The 25,316-nt window shown below is 36.4% G+C and overlaps 1 protein-coding gene across 2 annotated transcripts in view; it reads right to left on the reverse strand.

Moving 5' to 3' along the window:
* Positions 1-25,316, reverse strand: part of LOC5574982 — a 157,758-nt gene that overhangs the window by 126,737 nt on the left and 5,705 nt on the right. Inside the window, exon 1 of one of the 2 annotated variants that reach the window (XM_021842044.1) lies at positions 7,417-7,558. The exons of the other annotated variant lie outside the window; for it this stretch is intronic. The gene's annotated coding sequence lies outside the window, so the exon portion shown is untranslated. Of the gene's footprint in view, positions 1-7,416; positions 7,559-25,316 lie in introns of those variants that run through there. 2 annotated transcript variants of the gene reach the window in all.

The raw sequence follows: 25,316 nt of genomic DNA on the forward strand, positions 1-25,316 counted from the left end.
TATTATTTTTTAAGAACATGCCGATTGTTACTGCGATGAAACCAGTTTTCTCATTAAGTAAATGGTCGTTACTTCCCATTACAACAATCATATGTACATTTATTGCCCTACTTGAATTTTGAGGGGTTAAATAAGGTTGAACCGTGCTTAGTACCTCCACTGTTGGAACATTTACCCTACCGTAATCCAAGGTAACATTGATCAGTTTCTTGGATAATTATTAAAAATTTCAAAATTCGAAATTTCGGTCTTTAGATGATTGTTTAGACGAGGCCAAGGTCATGATTGACTTTATGCACCTAATATTTCAGTATAGACGTGTTTACTGTGATTAAAATAGATATAAATTTTAGGCCAATAAAATCGGGCAAAAATGGATGCTAAAATCGGGGGCAGACAAAAACGGATCGAAAAAAGTGCTAAAATCGGGGGTAGACAAAATCGGTATTACTGTACCATCAGATAGCGCATCACCTTCAGAACAAATTTACTGAAGACCCCAAGTTTCTAAATCATCTGGATTTTGAGATTATCGATTTCAAACTGTGGTTTACTCGAACCGCAGTTCCATGTACATTTGTTAATATAGTGACTTCCATGTACATTTGTTGATTTTACCGAATTATGAAAGGCCATACTGTAAGTAAAAACTGTCGAGTATTGTTCTTAAGAAGATGCATTCCTCACATTTTGGTTTGGGGTCGATAGACTTCTTTGTTGCAAAATGATAGCATATAAATCACAACTGTTGTACAAAGTACAACAGCGCGAAAATGTGCTGAGAACTCATTCGTTAATTATAAGAAAATTATAATTTGCAATTTTTATATTTGGGTAAGATAATTTGGAATTGAATAAGCAGTTAGGATTTCACTCTTTATAACAACGTCCTTTTTCTTTATAATTACGTAATTTATAGCACCATCTCCATATAACGACGGTTTCTTGCGATAACAAGTTTACACGTCCAAAACCGGTTGAGATTTTGGAGAGTTATAGCAAATAGTCCATTTTATGAGACGTTTTTGAACAGCTGATCGCTTTTTTAAAAATGAAATTTTGACAGGAGGCGGTGTCGTAACGCGTGAAAGTAACAGCAATATCATCAGTGTTGCCGTTTCGTAAAATGGACTATTATTGTATTTTTGGCCCATAGTGGGGCAAAAGCTCAACCCTTATATTATCTCATAAAAAAAAAACTAGTAAACGGACATACTTCCGTTTTCTTGACCACGTCAGACTGAGAGCTGTGACCCCAAGATAGCACAATCACAGTCGAATCCATCGAGAAAGTTAAAATTTGTAATTATGGCCACGAATTTAGTCTAGTTACTCTTCTGTGCGTTGCTGTGCATGGATAGAAGTCGCAATCACTGGGAAAGCGATACACAATGCCGAAACTCATTGTCTCGTAGATACATGTATAACCGATGTCGTTGCGCAAAATATCCACTTCTCCGGTTTGCGCTTTGAACGGACGTTTCTAAACGCTGACAGTGAACTGTCACCGCCGGACTACTTCGCGACGCCTGACATTTACGTGATGCATTTGTAACATCCCTCGTCCGGGAAATCTTCGCGAAATCGTCGATACTAATTAGCCGTGGCAGCCGTGACTTTGAGACGCCTACTCTTGACATCGAGACGACGAGCTTCCCCTCGAGTGGCGCCCGCAGTGCTATTCGTCCTAAAATGGAACCAGTTGCCATTCATCCGAGAATGGAACCTGATGCCTCTGGTTGTCCAAATAATTATAACACATCTACAGTGTTGGGCAATACATTTGCTACTTTTTCGATTTTTCATACAAAATTATCATTTTTGGTAGACTGATGTCCCTCTTTTTTTCTGGGCCGATTTTAAGGCAATTTTTACAGCACGTCAGACAAAACTTGAAATTTCAATATTTTTGAGTATTTTTTTCCAATTACGAGTTCATAAGTAATAACATTATGACTAAAACGAATTTTTAAACTAAAAATAATTGAAAAAAAAATATTGAGATCGGAAAGTCCTACACAAGCAACTGTGCATCTCGTCAAAAACTACATCTTTACTCAAAGTATCATAAAGCTATTCCTTCAGTTTTTAGTTACATCAATAATTAGAATTTGTCATAAAATCTAGCCGTAACGAAGAACTTTTAAAATTTCCTTTGAATCGAACCTTAAGTAACTCAGATCTAACCCTCTAAAGTTGACCATTTTGTCTGGAACTGAAAAAAAATTGCACATGTATTGTCCAATACTGTATGGGACATAGCTCATATCGATTGATAGCCTTGCTCCAGATGAAGTGCCATTGGAGAAGATACTGGCGGCCATTGTATCTGACCTGCTGTACTTCGAATGAAAATAGATTTATGAAGGCCCTTTTCGCCCGGTTGCCACCGACTTTGGTGCTTTTGTCCGTGTTAATGGCAGTAGAACACAAGCCGGGCCCGATGATGGGATTAAACGATGACGTCAACTTTTACCGACGAGGAAAGATATCGGAAAAGTTTCGCAATGAAGAGAACTGTCCAAAAGAGAGATGGCCATTAGTATTACTCTTATCAGAAAGGATGATGGGAAAAGCCCTACCGATAGGGACGATGAGTCACTACGAAGTAGGAAATTGAAAGGATAATCCGATGATGAGTTAGCCAAGAGTTCTTGTTGCAGGTAGATCGTGATAGAGATAAAACATTGAGAAGCAGTGTCAGTCAGCTACTCGAGAAGTTTTGTAATTGAACATGACGTCGACTCACTTTTGAGTAATGAATGAATTAATGTTCGCTGACTTTGGTAGACATTCTACTGATTCTTAGGTATTCTTTCTAAACCAGCAAAATCTATCGTTATTTATTTGTTGAAAAACGATCATTCCATTCCCGTCGTTCTGGTTTACATAGTTCACTTTTCTGATAGTTGCAATTTTACCAGTATTGCTGATAATGATACTGATACAAACCGATGCCAAACTATTATTTTCCTAGGCGTCTTTCGCATTGGGCAATAATATTTTGATAAATCTTGATAGTTTATTAAAAATAATGCAATGAAATTACTACTCACCGTTGTCTTCTTCTTCTTCTTTCTGGCATTACGTCCACACTGGGACAGAGCCTGCTTCTCAGCTTAGTGTTCTTATGAGCACTTCCACAGTTATTCACTGAGAGCTTACTATGCCAATGACCATTTTTGCATGTGTATATCGTGTGGCAAGTACGAAGATACTCTATGCCCTGGGAAGTCGAGAAAATTTCACCGTTGTCTATATTCGTCGAATCAATTTTCATATCGGTCGTAATCAGTTTTGATTCGTCTCACAACAAACGGATCACTGAGATATAGTGAGTAGTCAAAATACACACCTTCAACGTCATAACGTCTATTTAACTAGATTATTTAGATCTTCGGGCATCCCTCTCCATTGCCACAGCAGGACGAAATATATGGATTTCTTTTAAAATTAAATGGCCTCATCAAAATATAGCACAAACAAATAAGCACAATTACTTTTGACCGAACAATTTCATGATGGCTCACAATGCAGCGAAAACAACCACTATCAAAGAAATTGTTTTCTACGCCGAAAATCACGCACACATTGATGCGAACAACTTTTTTTTTTCTTAGTCCGGACGGATAAAAACTTTGTTTACGTTCTCAATTAGGGTGCATAGCTACTTGGGCACTTTCATGATTCACTTTGGCATGGGAGGCTTTTCTAGGCCTAATTGACTGAAATTTTGTAAAAGATGCATTTCAATACGACGCATATTGGAGCCAAATAAGAGCTCAGTAGCTTTCAAAACACCCCACTGCCGAAGTGAATCAAAAAAAGCCAAGAATAGGATCCGGCCCTATATTTTGTAAATTATAGAAGTTTTACAGCGTGTGATTGGAAAGAAATCTTTGATAATAAATCTTCGAGCTGTTTAGTAGAATACCTATAATGAGATAAAAACCCGAATTTAGTACTATACCATTTAATTCCACTAGAGTTTGTATCCTTTGACAGATACGCGTATTTCAACCTCAACTGTAAGGCCGTCTTCAGTGTGGTGTACTAGTCTAGTACACGACACTGAAGACGGCCTTACAGTTGAGGTCGAAATACGCGTATCTGTCAAAGGATACAAACTCTAGTGGAATTAAATGGTATAGTGCTAAGGATTGTTCATTTAAGAAAGTGGACACGTGTTTTTTACAGTAAACTGTTTATTTTCGAACAAATTCATGAGTTTACCTAAAATACATGGAAATCAACGTAATTTCGATCAAATTTACATAAATTTGAACATTTATTGAGCATTGCTGGAGAATGCTCTTACTTTTCTTTTGATACCTCCCATAAAATTCTGCACAACTTTTTTCGGAACTTTTCGAACTGCTTTTTGAACTGCTGACCACATTTTCTTGAAAAAATCGATGGAGCTTGCTTCTTTTCCATCCTTATTAAGATGCCGTTTGATTATTGTCCAATATGTTTCAATGAGGCGTAGTTCTGAGCAATTTGATAGATTCGATCATTTTTCTACAAATTCGACTTATTCCTTCTTGAGCATCTCCAAAGTAGCTGAAGCATAGTGAGCCGATGCTAGGTCTGGCAAAAACAATGGAGGCATGGTATGCTTTCAGTAGATGAGCAGAAGCCAATTTTTAATGCATTCAGTTCTGTAATTTTCGCCGTTGATTGAACCCGTCGTGAAATATGTAGTACTTTCATACCGCAGGAGCAAATTGCTTGCCATACCAAATCATTTTTCCCAAATTTTTCTGTTGGGATGTATCGTACGTCGTCAGGAATATCTGTTTTGGCCACAGCGTTGAAAAAAATCAATTTGGACACTTCGCGATTTAAGCCAAATCTCGGAACGGCAGTTTTTCTGTACACCATTTGTGCAGAAAAAAATTGAGAGTCGCCATGTCAATTCGACCCATCGTTTAGAATTTATAATTTTTTATGTCAACTTTTGTCTGCTGTCAAAATAAACACTTGAGATCACACTGAAACAAAATTTTATTTGTTTTTATGGAATTTTTACACCATTATCTCATTATTAAGAAATCTTTCATTGAAGATGTACGAAAATTTTCCATAGTGTAAAGAGGGGCACACTTAGGGGCTGGACGAAATTTGAATCGTAATGTGGCGTGACTCAGTCGATCGCTAATCAGATTTCGCTCGGTACGTTTCCGTCCATGCGATGTCGGTGAAAAAATGCAAAGTGGATAATTGAACTGAAGTTATTTATCGAAATAAAGTAGTTTTATTGCATTGTTGGTGTTCAAGTACACAAATCATAATGGCTTCCACAAAACTACACCTGTAAAATGAATCTATATTGTAGGTAAGCTCTAATATGCGCCGTAGTGGAATATTTCAAGTTTGATACGACGAATCATAGTACTTGCGACGAAGTAGATCGAAATCCTACAAGGTTTAAATCAATATAGGGTGGTTTGTAGTATTTTCTGCAGTTTTGTTTTCTTCGTCATGAGTGGGTTTTCAAAATCAGTTCAGCTTAATATTATACCAATACTATTATATAAGCGAATCTTACTGTCGAATTTCAGAAGATTTGTCCGTCAAAAGCCCTAATAGGGCAAAAACGGCCGAAAATACCTAAATTCCCCTATTTTGAAACCGCGTTTAAATGCTTACTTTCAAGTCTCTGGCAATTTTGGCCGAGTTGCAACACAAATAATCTTGCTTAACTTTTTGTCAGATCTGCACAAAATGTTTGAAAAACTTTTAGACTGGATAGAAATAATTTATGGCATTTTTTGACGTAATACCGGAACATTCTGTAGAAATAAGTCATATAACTTCAGAGATCACGTTCGAAGGAAAGCACAGAAAGGAACCAATATATGTATATCTTGAGTTGTTCTCCAGAACAAAGCCTTGAAGACTTTCTCTATTGATCTTCTATTTAGCACGTAGATTTTTGAAGGAACTTTTGCAGAATCCTCTGAGAAGCTCTAGCAATTCTGTTACCAATTTTATTTTATTTCATATGCTGAAATTCGTTGAAGATATTTGACAAAACATTAAAATAATTCGATTGCTTTACTGCTTTATACTATAAAAAAGCGAAGGGCACGCACAGCAACGTTCACCTATATATCGAGAACAAACCCTCATTATGGTGAACTTCACCCCCTCAAAACAATGAATCATCGCCCTCCAATAACTACCAACCAATACACACATACACAACCCCACTATAGAACCGCACCATCAATCGCCCCAAACCCAAGAGAGCGCACTGTTTAGCAATACGCCAAATTTGGCCGGCTGGAATGCCTTGCCTTTGCCCACAATCGACTCCGACAGCAACAATAGGGTGAGTGTGCCAGTATTCGCCACCCTAGATTTTTTTTTATAATTCAGTCAAAAGACATTCGAATACGACCGTACAATGCAATACGTTGAACAAAAGTTTTCGACCTCTTTGTTTAACAGGAAAAATATAAGAACTGACCCATTTCTTTTGTATTGAAAATCAAGGTAGTGAATACTGGATCACCTGCACCAGTATTCGCCATGTTTTTCATTTCGAATCTTAACCTACTTTGATTTCTTCTCGGATGTGGCCAATTTGGTAACCCCCTGGCGAAATAAGGTGACACGATAAAAGAAGAATGAGAAAAATGATTTGCTCCTATTATTTTATCAGCAAATTTTGAGGTTTCAAAGAATGTTGTCACGTCATTTCATAATGGTTCGAAGAACACTGAACAATCTACGCGTATTTGTGTCGTGAAACGGTTTATAATCCGGAGTATCGAATACTGGTGCTATGGCGAATACCGGAACATCTACCCTATAAGAGCAGCTAAGGCGTTGATGGTGACGATTCCGACAGCGATGATGGCGACACCAATGACAAGACTCCGGTATACCGGTGGCCCAGTCTCAAAGACCCGACGACAACGACTACAGGCGCCACGAAGCACACACACGGATGACCTTTTATTGCGATTATATTGCCATTTTGCTGGGCGTTCGATCTCGCGACTTTTGTGTACAAATCGTGCCGGCCTTTTTGCACAAAGCGAGATTGTGATCGTATTTTTATGTATTTTCTTGGAAGAAGAATTTCACTCCCGACATTTGGAAACGTGAATTGAATAGCTCCAGCGAGCGTAATTAGTTTGCTCACGCCACGAGCGTTGCCTTTGAACCATTCCGACATTTTCAATTCTCCTCGATTATTATTCCTTAGCATATTTCGGCCATCGCACACGTAACTTGAAAAAATCCATTAAAACTCCTTGCTGGGAGGTATATCTATATAGATAAGTAGCAATCACACCCATCGCTTTTTTTTGAAGGAGCCATACTGCGCCTTAAGTTAGGCAACACAAGCCATGCCGTATTTTCACCTTCTAACATTCAAACTAATTCAAATCGGACACTTACATTACAAGCTATCAGCTTACATCACTCTCAGCTGCCAGCTTCAACCCATTTTGCACTGTTTGCACAATTTTCTTTCCTAAATCCGAGCAAAATACCACACAAGTATGAATCACTTTCGCGTTGTTTGGCTTTTGACAGAATGCAAATCTTCGTTCGTTTCCTGTTAGATATGGGGAACTCACTCTTCAGCGGGGGGAAGGTAACTCACGCGCGCATATGGAACCCTGGGCACTCATGGTTTATGTTTTGACTGAGACATCGTGGAGTCGAATACCCTGAGTGAGGGGGGGAGAGCGACCGAAGGGAACGGGATGCTATGGCATGTCTTGGGGAGTATCCGAGCGCATGCGTCGAAATTTCCTCATGTCCCTTTTTGTTTCGGAAGTTACATTTTTATTAGAATGTAATGATGTGCACTCATTCGGTCAGCAGAGTGTACGTTTTGTTATCATTGGTTGCCATTCTTTGCGTGGGGCATCTTTATTGCAAACACCAATCATTGTGTTAAGGTTGGTAGTAGAACTCTTTTTAGGGACTCAATTTTTCACAAGCCTCTTAAAAGTATTTTTAATGGAAGATTTCTAAAGTCTCTTTTATAACCAAAATGATTTCTAAAGTCACTTTTTACATTTAATTCTGGTGCAACATACTCGAAATTCCAGGGGTACCTTCAGAGATTCTAACGTTATTGTTTCACAGATTTTTTTAATCGTTTTTTCTCAGATTTCTTGAAAGCAAAAGCTTAAGGAATTTTTCAGTGATTTTTCCAGAGATTTATATTGGAATAGGGGAATTCGGGGCATAATGGACACATCAAGCAAATGCTTTTTTAAGACCATACAATGACATTTTTTTCAAATTATTCCCGGCTTGTTTTCAAGTTTGATATTTATACGGTATCATTCATGGTAATAAAAATTATATCACATGCCATAAGAGTGAGATAGAAAATTAGGTTCAAAACAAGGCTGATAAAAAGGTATCGGGGAAAAATTAACATTTGAATGAAATGTAATGATTCCAAACTAGTTAATGTCTGTCAGTCGTTCCGATGTGTGAAAGGGCTCCCTTTCAACCATAAAAGCTAAACATAACCTTTCTGTTTTCATTATTTTGCTCAAAAATTAGATTCTGGCACCGCCTTGCTTAAATTCCAATTTGAAGTAGAGAAAAACTTAAAGTCAAATTTTAAAGGACAATTGAAGCAAAACATCTTTTTTTTAATTAACTCATTACGCGTGGTAAAGATGGACAAATTATGGGTGAAATTATGAAAAAAAATCCACGTGCTCGGCTGGGATTTGAACCCAGGACTCTTGTATGCTAGACGAGCGAAACATTTTTTTTTCACTGTCAAACATTTCAAATGCAATACAGGTTTCATGCAGTGTATGAACTGATGAACTGATGAAGTATGCATATTCTCAGAGATTGATGGGGTGTCCATTTCGCCCCGGGTGTTCATTATGCCCCTAATCCCCCTACTCCTTTTTTCTTCGAGATGAGCAAGCCTCGGGCTGCAAATCTCGATAGTAAAGATCTTTCTACAAACTGCTCTTGAGATTCCTCCACCAATACTCCAAAGCATTAGTCAATAAATTCACTGGGATCGATTTCCATTGGATGCTCAGTAGAGTGGTTCAAAAAATCGTTTTTGCTCCACACCGCTCAAAGATCAAATTCTGAGGGTCCTCCCAAAATTTGAGCTCATTCGGATGAAAACTGAGAAGTTCTTTAAAGTTTATATGGGAATTACTATGGGAAAAGCACGCAATTAGTTCAATCGGCCATAGTGTTTGTCCATGTGCTCTTGGGGATTATAACTACGTTAATACTGTGAGATACAATAATGAGCTATAACTTTGCCGAAGACTGTTTCCAAATCGGACGCCTCAGTAATTAGTAATTGATTTTTGTATGAGTTGTAAAACTTTGGCTATAATAATTGGGCTGCTCTGCAGGCATCACTGGATATATGCAGTAAAACATAGTAGCCATGATTTGTGTGGGTTATTTTTCGCGCCAGATGCAGCAATGTTGCCTGTTCAGAAGTTAAATGAGCACTGAGCAATTTGTGACTGGATATAAATCAATAACTAATTACTGAGACGTCCGATTTGAAAACGGTCTTCGGCAAAGTTGTGGCTGATGAATGTATCTCACAGTATCAACATAGCTTTAATCCCCAAGGCAACACTATGACCGGTTGAATGAATTTTTTGCTTTTCCCATAGTTAATTCCCATACAAACTTTAAAGGGCTTGTGCAGTCTCAGTTTTCATCCAAAAGAGCTCAAATTTTGGGAGGACACTCAGAATTTGATCTTGAATCGAATGAGCGGTGAGGAGCAAAAACGTTTTTTTGAACCACTCTTATGCTCAGAGGATTCTTTTTATGACGTTATTTTCACGAACCTAAAGTCGCCATCTTGGCTTTCAAAATGGCGTCGGATGTCATTTGTAGTGATATTCACAAACCGAAAGTCGCCATCTTGAATTCGAACATGGCGTCGGACATCGATTTCAGTCTTCTACTCATCGGTTCCGTTCCGAAAATACCCATATTTTGTGGGTTTGATGTAATTTCCCCAAACCAGAAGTCGTAATCTTGGAATCCACTCGTCGCCATCTTGGATTCCTACTCGTCGGTCCCGTTCAAAAAGTGTTCATATTGCGTGGAATTGAAGTGATTTTTACAAACCGGATGTCGCTATTTTGGATTCCAAAATGGCGTCGGACAACGATTTCCGGCATTTAATCGTTGGTCCCGTTCAAAAAATACCCATATTATTTGGGTTTGAAGGGAAGTCGCCATCTTGGATTTTAAAATCTCGTCGGATATCGATTTCCGTCATCTACTTGTCAGCCCCGTTCCAAAAATACCCATATTGCGTGGGTTTGAATGATTTTTACAAATCAGATGTCGCAATCTTGGATACCAAAATGGCGTCGGACAACGATTTCCGTCAGCTACTCGTCAGCCCCGTTTCAAAAATACCCATATTGCGTGGATTTGATGTAATTTTCACAAACCAGAAGTCGCCATTTTTGATTACACTCGTCACCGTCTTGGATTTCTACTCGTCGGTCCCGCGTTAAAAAAATATCCACATTGCGTGGATTTGAAGTGATTTTTACAAACCGGATGTTGCTATCTTGGATTCCAAAATGGCGTCGGACATCGATTTCCGTCATCTACTTGTTGGTTTCATTCTGAAATTACCCTGCAATTGGTGGTGCTATATTGGATTCCAAAATGGCGTCGGATATAGATCTCTTTCATCTACTTGTTGGTCCCATTTTGAAAAAAACATGTTATAAGAGCCTAATTCCAAAATGAGTTGATGCCAACCCTGATACCAGAGGTTACCGAAAGAAAGATTTTTAAATAATTGAAGCGTATGCTAGAATAAGCGAATAAGTGACATGGTCAGGCATTGCAAAAATCAATCTCAATTGATTTCGAATCACGATCAAAGCAAGCAAAGAAAACTTTTGCATCTGTATCGGTCCATGGTCGTCAATGTTTTGCAATTTTCAACAAGCTGAATGAATATCAGCAGTGAAAGGGAGACCCAAGGAGAGAGCGATGTAAATCCAAGTTTTCTCATTTATTTACCATTCAGGGTAGGTATTTTACTTTACTGGCATGAAAAACAATCCCCGAACATCTGATAGCAATAGTGTCCCGCAGGTTTGGAGCTTGTTTAGAGGGGTTTTAGCATTCATTGTTAGCCCCCCGAAATAATTAGAGCTGTTGCAGTAGACGACAGACAGACTCAGATTATGTGTTGCGGATCGTGATTGTTACAAAGAGCGATAAATGGGACATACTCTCAATTTTCTTAGAATCCTGGACATGATCCATTTCTTTTCATCGATATTCTCTTCAGTGAATAAAGGAGACAATATGGATTAATATCCTGTATTTTTTGGTATTCGATTGGAGCATTTTTTTATAAAAACCACCAAGATTTATTCAAGAGTCAATGAGTTCTTTGCGCGATTTATGTTGGAAATATACGATTATTTTTATATAAAATACGTTTTGGAGGTTAATCATTGGCCGTTTTTCATGCAACAAATGAGAGATTTATGATTACTTAAAGCTTCGTATTTAGAATACTGAGATCCAGGTTTCCAATTCGTATTTTGTTCAGTCAAAAATTGTACTTGGCATTAAGACACAATCTTTGGTAGTTTTCCAATAATATTATAAACAAGATCCAATAGATATTATTGATGCTTAACAAGATCATTCGCAAAAATCCGCAAGATATAGTTATTTAAGTCATTCAGTTTGGTTTTTAACTTGAACTTTGTATATTTGAGTTACACTATGGGAAAATCTTTCGTTTTCATAAGCTTAGATATAAAGATCATCTATTGTCAGAGGTCCGCAAGATGTTTGTAGACCTTCTAAGGGGGCCGCAACTCCAAAAAGGTTGAGAACCACTGGTTTAATATGTGCAATTTGACGGAGAAAATAATGCAAAGACGGAGCGCTAAAAACTTTACACTCAAGCGTATACAAAACACAATTAGATGCAAAAAGTTATGACAATTGGCTTGTTTAGGGGTATCCTGTTTGTAGAATATTCTGATTCTACGTTAAAAACTGAGCCGGAATCCAAAGTTTCATAATTTTCCGTGCCCTGGAACTATTTTGAAAACACGTTTGAACTTAGTATGGAAATCGCGTTTGAATCACCCCTCGGCAAATTTTACTTCGCGACGAGCTGTCATTATGTAAATTGAAATGTCATTGAGTCGACGGAATGAAATCGTTTTAAATCATTAACTACATCAAAATTAAGATATTAAAGTGCAATAAAATCGTGTTATACCTAGAAAAATGTGCTCTTTCGATCAAGCTACAAAATAACGGGAATTTTTCATCACTAAACAACCCAATTATGAGTGCTAAAAACTTTTCGGGGAAAACGGGTAGTCGGGGAACTGGAATTCGGAGAAATTACGTTCGTGGAAAAGTAGCACAGCTCCATTAGCCATGTTGTCCTTAATTCTTGCGAAGTATGTACCGTAAAACAGGGTATCTTTGATAATGCGGATAACTTTCAAAATTAGTGCGTAACCCACAATATACTAAACGAAAAATAACCTGATTTCTGTTAAAGCAAACCGAATGCAAAAGTAGGAGCAATTTTTGTTGGAATCGAAAACATTAGAGGCTTTATATTCAAAAGTAAAAAATTGATGTTGTGATGGCGCTCTTTTTTACGAAGTTTTCATCCGTTGTGTTTACAATTATCAAGCTTGATTTCCATATAACGTTAAACTTGCACAACTCACAATGGTGTTGGTCATGTTTGTTTGTTTGTTTTGCAACGCCCAGTGGCACAATCGGAAAACATTCCCGACGAAAAGTTTTCCGTACTGACGCGGAAATCGAATCCACACTCCTTAACTCGATGCGGCTAAATGCTTGGTAACACTAACCGTACGGCCACAAAGCCCACCGATCACATCATTGTTTCGAAAAGCGAATAATCGAACATGTAGGACAATATGTATTATTAGCAGCCACGTAGGGTTATGGCTACGCGTATTGCGGAAAATCTTCGGTTCTAGGTGACTCATGGTAAAACATAATCTCTTTTTATCGAGAACTTGTAAAAAATGGCTCAGAAGTATAGAAAAGCAAACAGTTATGACGATTTGAATATTTTTTGTGGTGAGAAAAAGATGCTAGAAGTATAGGGTTCAATCAAACAAATTTATTTTAAATAACATTTAAAATATTATGAAGAAAATCACAAAATTTTAAAAATGCTAGGAAAAGTTTTATTATTTTGGTTTACAAAGTCGTGCTCATACTTTCTGGGACAACCAATAAATTTCGTTAAAATTAACATATTTTTCTCGAGTTACATACATAGAACATTGTTTGAAACTGCATCAGTGCTCAAAAAACAATGTATTTTCTAGTACTCCTACTGCTTTCAAAAAACCTGTCGTTAAAAAGCTTCATTATAGATGCAAAGGGCGCGAACAAAGACAAGATCATAAAATTATACGTCAAGGAAACGAAATTACCCAGATGAAGGCAAGTACGGAACGTACTTATAGTTCACTCTACGGACGCGGGCGCCCGTACAAGCAATATTGCTACATTGCACAGTATTACAGCACTGTCTTTCGACACAAACGGATGTACAGTATTGGACAATTTTTTCATACAAAATGGTCAAACTTGGTAAAGTAGATCTCAGTTATTTCTGAACCGATTTGGATGAAAATTTCACAGCAAGTGGGACAAGCTTGAATTTCAACATATAATTAATAACGATTTGATTAAATCGAAATTTCGACGAGAAATCATGAAGATTTATCACAAAATATAATAGATCTAGCTATAAATCGACTTTAAAAGAAATCTTTCATCTTTGAAAGTATGAAGAAAAAATATTCACACTTTTTTGCAATCTACTACAGATGACATGCTGGTCTTCGGCGGAGCGGTCTGTGTCATCCGCAAACAATTATTTTTGACATCCCTGAGGTAACTCAGGGTCAGATGTGAAAATATTGTATAATATTGGTCCTAAAATGCTGCCTCGAGGAACACCAGCTCTTAGCTGAAGTCTTTCAGACTTGGAGTTCTGATAATTAACCTAAAATGTACGATTTGTCAGATAACTTTAAAGCTTTCAATTAAAGTTTTTTTTTAATTTTACAATCAAGCCTTCATGCCAAACACTGTCGAATGCTTTTTCTATGTCTAGTAGAATAGCCTTCAGAGATATTGGAACGAATCAAATTTGTTACACGTAAAAGTTGATGAGTGGTCGAATGTCCATGGCGGAATCCGAACTGCTCATTGGCAAACTTGAATTTTCGTTGATGTGGACCATCATTCTATTCAAAATGACCTTTTTAAAAAGTTTACCGATGGAGGAAAGCAAACTGATTAGACGATAGATAGCTATAAACTTCTGCAGATTTTGAGTTGACCACTTTGTAATCAACAAAAGTTACAAATGTATTGTCCAATACTGTAAGTGCACTTGTATCCTACACACAAGTCACACAATCGCAACGAGTTGGGCGGCAAGCAAGTGCACTAAGAAGAATCGCAAGTGTGCGATTCCAATCAATCGAAATCAAGCGGAGCAAATCATATCGATATAGGGGGTGGCAAGTTTACTGCTCCCTCTTTATTGTATTTTTTTTTTCTTTCTTCGAAACACTGACAAGGAGAGAATGCAATGCAGCCTGAAAGTTTTATGGATAGCACCTGGTGTTGAAAATCTGTACCGAGGTTGGATTTCGCTATATCATTCGCAAGAAGTTGATTTGTTAGGCATCTCTGATGGGCTTCCAACTTTTATGACAATACATTGAATTTTCAAGAACACAAATCTGGTTGGATTTGAAAAGTTGTTCTGAATGTATCATTACCACGAATTCCTACCCCGAACGTACAATTACTTTGAATGATGACACTGAGCTGAGGATCATTTCTTTGTCTCAAGCATCAAAATACCGTCATTTACTTAATTTAGGTATGCTCTATCCATATTTGTGTTCAAAATATAATATCACGTGATGCTTTTGAGATATTGGCTGTTGAAAATGCATTATTTAATGATTTCAATCAACTTGCATGCAATTTTGCTAGCTTGTATGGCGATTTTTTCGCTTAATATACCACAGAATTCAATTTTTATGTGTGAAAGATTATTTATCAACAATATTCACAATACTTTTGATTTTGCAGCTCACGCCAATAACCAGAATACCTATTTCTAAGCATTTCTTACTATACACCATTTTATGTCACCTCGCTATTGACAAGCTATTCCCACATCCCATCAAAACAAGCATGCTAATGTAATCTCTTCCTCCTCCTCCAAGCAAACATCGTCATCATCTTATGGTGGCCATAAAACTTTCGTAACACACAAACTTGCAGAAAGACACACTTGGCTAAGAAATGCCTAGCCTCTATCCGGTCATCCACCGATTTTTTTTTCAGGTTGGTTAAAATTAGCTGTCATTCTTGTCTTCGCCATCACACAGCTTCGCTTGACTGCTGCAATATCTGAGAGTCGCAGGAAACGTGTGACACTCCGACTACCGGCATCAAGGTAAGAGGCACAATAATTATGTCTCACGCCCTAAATTCCATCCAAGCAGACATTCTTCTAGGGGCCCAGATAGCCGTAGCGGTAAACGCGCAGGTATCCCGCAATACCAAGCTGAGGGTCGTGGGTTCGAATCCCAGCGGCCATTTCTTCCAAGAAATTGACTGCCAAGGGAATAATGTATTTTTACAAAAAAAAAACAAGGCAAAAAAACTCTCATACAATAACTGTGTAATTGCTCATAAGAACGCTAAGCTAAGAAGCTGGCTTTGTTCCAGTTGAAACATAACGCTAGAAAGAAGAAGACATTCTTCGAATCGACAACAGCTTCCTCTCCGGCGCAAATAATATCTAGCTGTTGTTACGAGACCTCCGCTTGGACTAATGCTTATGCACGATGACGCGTGCGAGCCTCCATCTGAAGCGAAGCAGGTGACCTTTTGCCTGGAGATGGCCTCAACGCATGAAGCGCAACTGCTGCTATTATAACAATTACCGTGCAACTACCCCACTTTGCTTTGGCTCCATTGTTGGCGATCATCTGCATGGTGAGGAGAGCACGGTGGGTCTGAAACCGTTGTTCACGAAAAAAAAAATAAAATCATTTCTGCACTTGGCAGTCATGGACTTTAACCACTCGACTAAGGAAGGCCCCAAAATATAAAACAAGTAAAATAGTTAATAGGCTTGAAATAGGCATAATCAATATGGTACTGAATGTTCAACCGAGAATTTTCCATATTTAGCTATTTTTTTTTCGTTTGATTTTGTTCAAGAACTATGAAAATCACTTCAATAAGCAATATAATTAACAAAAATTCCTAAAGGGCCTAACTTAATTTTGTGTCCTTAAAGGGCCAAACTGGAGAGGCCTAACTGAAACCATGTTCAATCAAAGGGCTTAACACCTTCGTATATATTTTCATTGCTCGGATACCATATCTTTCGAGTGGAGGTGACAGAATTAATGATCATTTTTTCGTTAATAACTGTTCCCAGATTCACCGTGGAGAAACGCCAGTATTTGGCTACTCTACCTGTAGTTACACCTCCCCCCAAATCGAGCGAGAGGTGCGAGAGGTACATCATGGAAATATGGCAGTTGTCGAAGTTTTTTTTTATTGCAGGTATGCACGCTTCGATCCATCCACCAAACACACCAAAAGGCACGGCCACATTAACTGACTGCGTCCGTGGTTGACCTATTTTCCGTTTTCGTTCGATGCATATAGCACAGCAGTTGGCGAGGTAGATGGAAGTATTTCGGTTCCAATTCCAACATAAGAATTGGAACCTATATCTACGTTCCGTTCGATGCAGCAGCAGCAGCGCCATGATTGACTGCTGGCTTCGGAAATGTGTTGCTGTGCATTGGGTGGCAGTGTAGTTGTCACTGTTGGAACATTTATGGATTTCCGAGGTTGATTGATGACTGTTTTAGATTTATATTGTTTGGGAAATTGAAGGACCACCTTTCGCTGATACGTTTTAAAAAGGATTGGAGGTAGATGGGCTAGGCACACTGGAAGCGTTCCGGATTGCTTCTTATTCCCATGAATTGCACTCCGTATGTTCAAAAATTATTTCAGATGATTTGTTCAGAAATTCATCTAGTAGTTCTTTTACGTATGACCCCAGAAAATACTCTAAAGATTCCTCCAGTAAACCAATAGGAATTTTTCAAAAACATCTTGGAACTTCTCTAAATACTCATCAAGTATATGTTCCATTAACTTCCCAAATTGTCATTCAGGATTTCTCTAAGATTTCAATCAGAAATTAAATGATCTTATTTTCAAGAGTCGCTTCAGACAATCCTACAGGACTCATTCCAGTGATTCTTCCATAAATTTCCCAAATAATTCCTCATGTAATTCTTCCAGGCACTCTTTCAAGCATTTCACTGAGAACTCTTATAAGGCGTTATTAGGGAAATTTGTTTAAAATTAATGGAGGTTTTCCTAAAAAAAAACTCTAATGAAACATCTTGAAGAATATCTCATTGAACTTTGCAGAAGAGAAGTCCTTCAAGGATCTCTGAGGAACGTTTGAATCCTTGAAGAAGTATTAGAGAATTCTCTAAATATGTAGCTGAAAAAACTACCAAACAAAACCTTACAAATATCATTCTGCTAGATTTTCTAAAGAAACCTCCGAAAACCCCCGGGAGGAATTGCTGGAAAAATTGGTTGGAACTAATCGGAGGAACTACTGGAAGGTAGTATTTTATCGTACAAATCCTAAATGAATTTTTGAAACATTATTTATTAGTTTTGGGCCACTGAATGATTTCATGGAAATAACTGTTTACGCATTCTTTGACAAATCAGAATACGACTTTATAGACAAACCTCTGGGAGAACTGCAGGAAGCAGAAGCAACTCGGAACATTCCATTTTGGAACTGTTCCACTGCACTTGATTATTTTGATATTATGACAAATTAATAAGTTGATGTATAAATAGCTAAAATAAGCTATTTCGACAATTTTCTATTCAGTACAGCTGTTTTTAATAGAAACTTCTCAAGAATTATTTGGTGAAATTAAACGACGAAACTATAGCTATCATTGACGCAATTCTTTTCGTTATTACTGGTCTGATGGAAGGGGTATCTGAAATGAGCCCGATAGAAGGTAAGGACTGTTAATTTTATAAAGTGAACACTTTTTATGCTATATCTTTCTTATTTATTGATAAAATCGTAATCGTTTTTCTGTGCATCGTTGAACTATTACTCTACAATGTTATGAACACATAAAATCTTACAAAATGGTTTTGGTTGAAGAGCTAAATAGTTTTTCTAAAAACTTCTTAGAAAAACTGATGGTCAAATTTAAGCATAATTTTTCACATAACAAAAATCCTCATTTTTATGAACAAATTGTACGTTGTTATCCTTTACTATTCTACTAAAGGTAGAGCTTCAAAAAAGTCAAAAAATATTCCACCATTCTCTGACACTAGGTCATTTAGGTGAGTTTTCCTTTATGGTCAAATTTGCTAAAACACAATTCTTTTACTCCCAGTAAAAGAGTAAAGTAAAATGCGTGTTAAAAACTTAGATTTAGATTACTTAAGAAACTATAATTATATATAATAAATATACGGAAAATAAATTCGATTTCATTACAGCAGTGTTCTCAACTTTGATGATTGTCATTGTGCTTTTGGAGGTCTTCTGGAAGTAAACAATTTATTTTTCTATTCTGCTTTAAATGTGATGTAGCGACTAAATAAGCAACTTTATGAAGGCGTAGGTTGTTTTACAATTTAATACTATATTAGTACTTCCATCAGGACGTACTTTAAACCTAAAAATTCTACTCATATCGATTCCATTTGAATTTAAAATATTTTTTTCTAAAAAAATTGATGAAAAATGATTTTATGATATCTGGAAAATTTTTGCTCCAAAAATAACTTGATATTTTTCAGCAGGTTCCTGATTGATAATGCTTTCGAAGAACAAGCCTTATTTGAAAATAAAAAGAATAGATAGTCTAATTACACTGCGTTTATGTCTCAAGCATCAAAACACCGCTATTTGCTTAATTTTGGGTTGCTGAATCCGTTTTCAAAAATATCATAGCACGTCTAGTTTTTGAGATATTGGCTGTTGAAAATGCTAAATTTAACTATGTCTGCCAACTTGCATGCAAGTTTGAATGCAGCTTGAATGGCAATTTATTTGCTTGATTTGTCACAAAATTCAAACTTTATGTGTATAACAATACTTATCAGCAAAGTTCATAATACTTTCGTTGCTCAAAAGTTATTTTTGGGTGATTTAAAAAGTATTGTATTCTGCCATATAAAAGAAACGAAGAGTATTATATGAAGATTGTAAACATGTTGAAAAAATCGGTTTAATCTAAATTTTATCGTGCAATTTGAACCAAATTATATCTGAAATGAAAATTGAAGTCCTATTTTGCATGCTTACTGGATTAGATCACAAAAAAGTTTGATAAATCATACTTTAAATTTCATGTAAACATCAATTAAACCAGTGTTTTATACAACTTTGGCGACCTGTAGCTAAAAATTGTGACGTGCAGGGACATTTCTAAGAACGGCATCAGATTCAGCGATCCCAAATTCACTAGAGACACATAATTTAATCCTTGAGACACGCAAATATGTCATTTTTGTTACTCTGTGTTATTGTTTTTGATAACCTCAAAAATCGACTGTTGTAAACGTTGTACCTTATTAATTTAAAATTGAATTATTTGGGTTTTGTGAATTCTGATTATAATATCTGCAGGTGTTTTACAGAAAATTTTCCAAGAACGTTCCTCTTAGTATCATGGGTCAAATTTTCATAGGATGTAGGGTAATTTTCGACTTCGACACCATTCGACTATTATCGGCAACCCAATTTCGAACGCCAAATACACAGTATTTTTCTAACAAAATACACCAATGAAAACATACAGATGATTATTTGTTATGTTAGCTTTCCAATCAAGAGATTTTCGAGACTGAACAAACAATTTCGCCAAAGATGTCATCAATTCAATCAATGAATACCTCTCAAAATGCGGCTGATTTCGAGCTGAATCGATAGAGGATTTAGCAGTGCATAAATGGGTGACATCCGTGTTTTCACTACGGGATTTGACAGGTTGAGCAGTGCCTCCTTATCTGGAGCATAAGTTATACTTCATTATCAAATTCCACTCACACATGTATATTTTTCAGATGTTTATCTTCCCTACGGGGGAGAACAGTACAAAACGCGTGGAGTGCAACAAAATCTGTCTGAGCTGATATATGGTAATAAATGCGAGTAGATCACCTTTTCGAGGTGCGTTACGAGGTAAGATCTGTACTCTTGTTGTACCTGTTCTTATTAATACTTATAAGTTACTGTCGGAAGAGTATAAGAGAGTAACAAGCCACTAAGGCCCACCTATTTGTCCTAGATGATGATGAGGTCGAAGTGGAAAAATGGCTCAATCAGCATCTGAGGTTGGTTTCAGCTCATGCGAACAGTTCTTTCCGAGTTCAAGAGTTTATCTTTCGAGGAGGAGAGAAACGGTTCCAAATCAGTGGAGTAGCAGACCTCCTGACTTCTAAAATAAGCTGCTCGTTGCAAGGAATTTAAATTCATGCGATGAAACCTGTTCACAGTTTCAAAAAACGACTTTGAAGCTTATAAGTTGAAGCAATAATTTGATACGCTTGAGTACCGATGGATGGTCAAAATCAGTATCATTCAATCAGCTTAGTGGTCGAACCTGATTAAGGGGCGCGCTTTTGAGAGTTTGATGGCGACAAACTGTTTTCTCCAAAAGGTATAAATAGCGGTATCTTTTTCTAAAGAGGCTCTATGCAAAATGGTAAAGAATGATATTTGTATAAAAAACGACTGCTTCATTATTTCTCAATAGTAATGGATTAGAACGACATGCACTAAACAAAGGACACAGGTATACCACAAAAGATCAAAGAAAACTGGTCGCAGTGATACATCCCGAACAGAAAAAAAATAATAAACTACAGAAAATCAAATGCTTCTTGAGATAAATAAAACATAGACAAAAAAAGAAGTGTGGAACAATTTCTTCAGAACGATACGCAAATTGTGCGTTGGGTTTGTGTGCTGTGGTTCATTTTCCCACATTCGCACCAGCTTGGGAAACGGTCGTATTTTGGACGTATTTTGTCCCAATTAATTAATTGTACAGCGTAACCAAGTCAAAGAGCATGCCAAAATATAGGAAAAAACTTCCTCTACGAGAAAAAAAATGCCCATACGGTCATGTAGGATCCAAAAAACGTCAAAAATATTTGAATTGTTAAGTATTATTTTGCATTATTTTGGACACCCTAATACATTTTGGACCCTCAAAGTATATATTTTGGACAACCGGAATTTTTTATCGTTTAGCGACAAAGTCCACGACACTGGTTGTATAATATGCTTGCCCATAGTCTAATCAAACGATTGACAATGGAAAACCGAAGAAATTTTACGCTTTTAGTACAAAAATTTGAAAAAAGTTGTTGTTTACATTGGAAAAATTTGTGACGACTTCAATTTCTGTGTGTAACGTGTTGTAACGATGGCATTGATGAACCGATTAAATTAAATTATATTCAGATTAAATAAACACATTTTCAATGTACAAACGGTTGATGCAAGTGCGGAATAGTCTTATCTTTCCAAGTGGCATGCGAATGGTGTTGGTCTTTCGATTTAAACTGGGAAATTTGCAAGAAAATGGCCCAGGGGGTTCAAAATATATCGGTTACCCTACTTTGTTGATGTTGCGAACAGTGTACATTTATAAGGGTGAGCTCTTTTGCCGTTCTATAAGAGACAACGAAAAGCGGTCATCGTGGCTATCCCTTAAACAGACAAACACACAATTTTTCTGCCGATGTCCGAGAAAATTGCAGACTGTCGAGAATACGTAAACTTCGCTAATTAGATTAAAATTAAAACAGAGCTTCAACAAGATTTTAAGAATATTGTAAGGAATTTGAAGTTTTTAAGACGATCCCTCTAGGTTCTTAGAAGAATCCATTGAGGTTTCCGAGTAAAATCTACTTAGATTTCGGGATCCAGTTTACTTAGGAGGAGAATATTCTCGAAAACCCAAAACGATCCCGTTCAAAACCTCTATGAACTTTTTAAGGTAAAGATGCATCGAAGCCAAACCTTGAATTTTCAAGAACACACATCTTAACCCCTCTACCGGTAGCTTCATTTTTTACCCCAAAAAAAATATTCAGACCGCGATAACTTTTTTGTTTCTTGGTATTTTTGCACCAGTTTTTCACAAGATCTCAAAAAACTCCTCTAGTTTTAGATTATGTGTCGATATTGATTATTGGTCATCTGTAACCGGAGATATTCCGAAATTCCTTGGGGGACCGACGCATAGCCATAACCCACGTGAATATCTAAGGCTACAGAATTTTTATCGCATTCGGACATTCACTTCTTGGAACAATACATTAATGAGAGTATGTTGTGAAAAAATGAAGGGGTCCAAGGGGTTCAAAATATATCGCCAGAAAGAAGAACATTTTCTAAGGTACCCATACAGTAGGGTGTTTTGATCGCTTTTTCATTATGTTTCTAACGTAATTAGTCGAAAAAACTTGAACAAAGCAATATGTTTTTCCAGTTTGTCATATATAGTCCGATGAAAATATTATTGTAATTGGTATCCAACTATATATTTAATCTGAGTGCTACGAACATACCGTTCCTACATCATTTTAATGCGGAAATTGATTTTTACTGCGAAGGAATTGAAAGTGTATCCCTCTAAACCCTAAAATCTCATAGGGTTGCCAATACGAATGACACTGTGTTAGATTTTGTCGATGTCATGCGCCCATGAATAGCGTCCAAACCGTTGATTTTAGCGATATAGTTTGTTCGGAGAAGTTTTTTAAAGAAGCGCATCTTTTAATGCAAAAAGTTTTGTGACCTAGCAATGAGATAGAAAAACTATTTTTTCATAACATTTAGATAGACATATGGTGTCTTTGACAAAGTTGTACAATTGGTCATTTGAAATAACTTTGTCGAAGAAACTATTTTTCTATCTCTTATACTTTTTGAGATTAATGCCGTTGTATGTGAACAATCATATTGTTTATCTTTACTTTTTTCCAAGATTTTTAACATTTTTTGTGGTTTCTACAAAGTCGTTTTTCATGAAAAAACTCATGTTTTTGCTGAACATATCATTACGCTATCTTTCAAAGTAACGAAGTTATTCATGAATTACTCTTTTTTCAAGGGGTAGTTTGGGCCCCTATAACTGGCTTCGGTGCAAAATGACGCAATCAACTCTTATAAATCATGAAAGTACAATATCTCCCCTTTCGGCAGTTGATAAAAACTTTTGTCTATAATCGTCTTTGCATGGGTTTTTACTATCAAACAAAAACGCATTATTAAAACCAATTCGACCGATAATTCCTATGCTTAGAGAGATAGAGAAGTGTGAAGTTCAGCAAAAATACGCGTTTTAATATATATAACAACTTTGTAGACGTTGGACGACTTAGACGTCATTTCGAAAACTGGAGAGCAAAAGGTGAAAACTCATAATAGTAACTATTGCATATACACTTTCAAATGCAGCATTTCAGGTTTTTAATGCTTTTTAATAGAAACACAGCAATTTGAAGTTGACCAATTTTTGCGCGTTCAGGTTTTTATAACAGTGGGAGAGTCTAGGTAATGTTGCTACCTATTTTCAACTATTATCTCCATAATATGTAGATAATAAAGAAAATAGGTAACAACGTTACTTCGACTTGTATGTGAATGTATTACATACTCTCCATAACTCGATATTGAAGGGACCATCGAGTAGGGAGGTATAGTTTTTTTTTGCTTTATTGGACGAATGCAGTCGTATAAGTTACAATACTTAACTGTGATCAGCCAGTAGCTGATTAGAGATAACAACGAGTGTGCCAGCAGTTTAATTTAAATACTATATACAAATCTTAAAACTAAACCATCAAGTGACAATATAATTCAGTATTAAAAAAAATTATAAACAAGTATTTTTGTAAGCTTGTTCTGTAGCATTTTTAAATAATGAGGTGAATATAATGGAAGCTCTATTTTGCGAAACTTTCCGGACGTTCAAATGAGTTATTGCGGATGATCCCCAAATTGTGTCCATATAATTGAAATGTGGGCCAGTTATACAGTTGCCAACAGCCACGAATGAAGGAGAAGTTGAATAAGACATCCACAAACAAATTGAATAAAATTTGGTCCCACAAACGACCCTTGCGGTAAACCAGGTTTGATTGGCAAATAATCACTAAGCACTACATTAGCATAAAATTTCTGTTTGAGAAATGGGACTTTATCAAATGTATTGCTGACGGTGTGAAACCATAGATGTCTAGTTTAGCTAATAACATATCATGTGGAATACAATCGAAAGCTTTACGTAAGTCTATAAAAATGCATCCAACATATTTACCTCCATCTAACCCTTTTACCACAAAATTCAATAATTCTAATGAAACCGATTCGGTGCTCTTCGTTGGTAAAAAAAAAACAAATTGATTGTTATCGAAAAGATTATTTTGTAAGAGATCATTTTTCATTCGCTTAGTTATAATGGATACCGGTATTTTTGAAGGAGCTGGTAAAATTGAAACAAGCTCATAGTTTGATTTCATGAATATCCCCAGATTTATAAAGTGGAATTACTTTTCCAATTTTCAAAACGCCTTGAAATTGTGCGTTCTGAATCATATCATAGCATATTATTATTATTATATATTATTTTCTTAGTATCTTGCCTAAACCGACAGCAGCTCTATTATGCATCGAGTTTATCACAGCAATTACTTTTGCAGAATCTACAAAGTTAAAATGCATCTTCAGTCATAGGTTCAGATATTCAATTTCATAGTCTATTGTTTTCAGATGTCACTAATATACGCCCATAATAATGTTTTTCTGTCAATTTAATCTTGTTTTGTTTTTAGCAATTTATTTTTTTTTTTCACATAAACACGATGCAATCCTTCTCTCAAAAGATCGGTTCGACATTTTTGCACTGTTTGTATAATTTTTTTTTTGTCTTATTTCAGCTAATAATAATTATTTATTCGTTTTTTATAATATTTGAGATCTGTTGTTAATTATGATAACTTTTAGTTTTCCTGATATTTCACTAAAACTATGACACTGAATACATTATCATAGTTTATAAATGTATGTTTTTGTAGTAACTTATCTTTTTGTAGTGTTGATACATTTGTTAATAGAACAATCGTTCTGTGATAGG

Source organism: Aedes aegypti, chromosome 1 (assembly GCF_002204515.2).
Source record: "Aedes aegypti strain LVP_AGWG chromosome 1, AaegL5.0 Primary Assembly, whole genome shotgun sequence".
In the NCBI taxonomy this organism is placed as follows: Eukaryota; Metazoa; Arthropoda; class Insecta; order Diptera; family Culicidae; genus Aedes; species Aedes aegypti.